General features: G+C 46.7%; 1 pseudogene; it reads left to right on the plus strand.

The window, feature by feature from the left end:
* The first annotated feature begins 2894 nt into the window (after positions 1-2894).
* On the plus strand, positions 2895-2997 carry LOC118023891 (annotated as a pseudogene).
* The last annotated feature ends 353 nt before the right edge of the window (positions 2998-3350 follow it).

Genomic DNA, 3350 nt, shown 5'->3' on the forward strand with positions numbered 1-3350 from the left:
ACCATTAGGCTGTGGGCTCCTTGAGGACAGAGACATGTCCTGTTTATTTTCATGTTCCCAGTGCCTAGCATGGTGCCTGACACGGCGTTGGTGCTCATTCAACCTTCATTGCATAAAAGAAAGTACACTACTGAAGTACATGATGTGCAAAAGGAAGAAGTGGTTTTATGTCCACTGGGCTTTTAAATTCAAGAAAAGCAGCGGTTCCAATTGGTTGGAACCTACAATATGGGTCAGCCCTACTTTAAGCGGAGAGTAGCAGCTCCGTGTATGCATAGAAGGGCTTTGTAGCTTACAGCAAGTATCTTCTGTGACCCTCCCCACCATACTGAGAAGGAGGCGAGTGGGTGGCGTGCATGTTTGCAGCCTTCACTATTAACAGTCACGTTCTTGATGCCTTTAAAGACTGTGTAGAGATGGTTTCTGGGTTGGGTCAGCTTCGTTTCAAATGGGATGCTGTCAGCGTTTTATGGTTCTATTTCTTTTTATTGCTGGTTTGAAGAAGAATGGTAGTTTGAGATGAGAGATTGAGAAGAAAGCCGCAGTTATTCCCAAAGTCCAAAACATGGATGACTCTGGGGGCCTATGACCCACTCACTCACGTGAACAAATATTCCCAGCCCTCAGCCCACATTGCACAATTGCAGGGTTTTGTATGAAGGTTTGCAGGGAACATGCCAGAGTCTGTTTCTAAACAGTCTGATGATTTATTTGATGCCTTTGGATATTTAAGTAGTCTGCAGTCTACACCAAGTGTCTGTAACGTTTATTTTTTCCTTGCCTTAATGTGTGGGACCTCTCACAATGCCTGTACACCCCAGGCACTCAATAAATATGATTTATGGAAGACATAAATAAATCCAAACCAAGATTATGTCTGCGTTCATTAATGTGTAACAGTGGTTCTCCCCTCCAAACTTGAAAAAAAGAAAGATCCTCACCAAATTATGGAAGAAAAGGGAACGAGAAGTAAGTGACATGTGGGTCGGAGTAGAAAGTCATGAAGCTCCCTGGAGTAAAATATGAGATGCTCAATTATGTTGTCAGTTTTGGTATATTCATGCTGTGTGACCTTGGGCTACTTACTTGACCTTTCTGGGGTGTCCCTTCTTCATTACATACTGAGCCGGATCTGGTAAATGATGCCGTTGCACTGTTGAGCTGCAGAGAAAGGGAAGAAGATAGGACCCCTGGTGCCTCTACCCTGTCCACACCTCCGCGTGCCTGAAAGCTAGGTTCTGGACCTGTCTGGTCTATGGAAAGTGTCTCTTTCTAAACATGCTCGGGGCAGGAGTCTTGGTCAGTTGTGGATCTTCCCTAGGAGATCCAGTATCTCCTGGCTGCTTCTGTATCTGCCTCTTGCCCTCTCTGAGCTAAAAGGAAAATACAACTCAAGAGCAGGAAGACTATCACCGAGCAGAAGTGGCACCAGCAAAGGCCTGTCCTTGTTAGTGGGGTGTTCCCACCCTGATCATCCCCCTGTCTCTGCTGTGAATTGCTGGCTGCTGGACTTGCCCATTGTGGAAACTCATTCTCAGCCTCTCTCCCTACCTTGGCCACATCATTCCTGCCCATCCTCCTGGGGGGTCCCTGCCTGCTTCCCCCTCCATGGAGAGACCTTCCATGGCCGACCCCAGACATCTCTGAAAGTCTGGCCAAACTGGGATGTCACCCTTCCCAGGACTCCACTGTTTCCTTGGGCCACATCAGGAGAGGGTCCTTCCTGCCTTCCCTGGTCCGTCTGAAGCCCGACTGAGTTGAATACAAATATAAATTACAAACGCACATTTCAGCTTGATTTAGCTCTTCAGCTTGATTTAGCTTTTCTCCTTAGAATAAGCCAGTTTAATGAGCTTTTGAAGGCTGTCTGGCCATGGCACCAGGAAGTGAGCACTGATGAGTCGGACAGGAAGTACATAAAGGAATGACTTGGGGCAACATCGTTTTTTAAAACCACCCCCTTCCCCAGTGGCCCCCAAAGATTTCTTTTGCTGCGGTCCTGTATGTTTGCTTTTGGCTTTTCATCAAACTGTAACTAAAGTGCATAAAATGTACTCATCTTAAGTGTACGGCTTAACCACGGCCAGTTACATGGGCGTAGGACCTGTTCCCTTGCAGGGGGCCCCAGGCTTAGAAGGGCCAGTGCTCTGCTGTCTTGAAATTCTTAATATTTTTTTTTTCCAAGAGACTCCTCATTTTCATTTTGCTCTGGGTCTTGCAAATTATGTCAGTGAGACCAATGAATTCATTGATCTATATATGTCTACTGTCCTGTAACCACCTCCTTGATGAAGCTATAGGAAGTTTCCCACCCCAGAAATACCCTCCAGCCCCTTCCCAGTCGGCACCCCCTCGTGGTGACTTCCGGCCCGATCTCATCACTGTCCAAGCGCCCCAAGACGGAACGATAGAGTGTGTTTCCCTTTGCTTCTCCTTCGTTTTGTGCTTCAGTGTCTGGATTCTTCTGCCACACGGTTGCATGGCCCCACAGCTCTTTCTCTGCTATTGCTCTGAAGTAGTCTGTTGCACCACTCCCCCCAGTCTGTGTAGCTGTTCTCCTCTTGATGGGCACTTGTTTTGTTTCCCCATCTTGATTTATGAATAAAGCTGCCATCAACATCCCAAGCATGTCTTTTGGTGGACATATGTACTGATTTCTCTTGGGTGAGACCCAGCTAGTTAGTAGCACAACTAGTACTTTAGATATCCAAGCTCATAACTGCCCCCATAGCCCATTCAATAACCAATATTCTTGGACCACCTACGATGCCCTGGCTGATCCATTGATGAACGTAACAGACAAACATGAATCTCAACTTCTCCTTAAAATGGCACTCGCAACCAGGCTAGAGATGTGGTGGAGGAGGAGTTAGGCCAAAGAACAAGTAGAGCTAATCTTAACTCGGCCTTTTGGCTAAGATCAAGTGTAGTATCTGTTCTTATCAGTTCAATCCTAACTAACCTTAACTAACTAACTAGAATTAATCGTCACTGCCCTAATTACAACGACTTGGTTCCCATCAAGTGAAATGCTCCAGTGCTGCATGAACCGCAAAACCTTGCAGGGAAATAACAGAAAAGTGAGCGTCACGATGTTTTTAAAATAACCCACGAAGACGGCAAGAGTCCAGTGGAAGCAGGTGGTGTTGCTGGGGGGCGGACACCCTGCTGGCATTTCCACAAGTGTTTTCTCGTTCAGTGCTCACAACATCCCTGCCAGGCACATAGGCTGTTGTCCCATGTTACAGATGGAGAAACTAAGTCTGCAGCATCTGGAAAGAGAATCGAATTTCAGAGCTAGCGATGGAGAACGGAACGGGAAGGAGGGGAGATTGTCCAGTACTTCTCTC

This window comes from Mirounga leonina, unplaced genomic scaffold, assembly GCF_011800145.1.
Source record: "Mirounga leonina isolate KUSES-001 unplaced genomic scaffold, KU_Mleo_1.0 Mir_180, whole genome shotgun sequence".
Taxonomy (NCBI): domain Eukaryota; kingdom Metazoa; phylum Chordata; class Mammalia; order Carnivora; family Phocidae; genus Mirounga; species Mirounga leonina.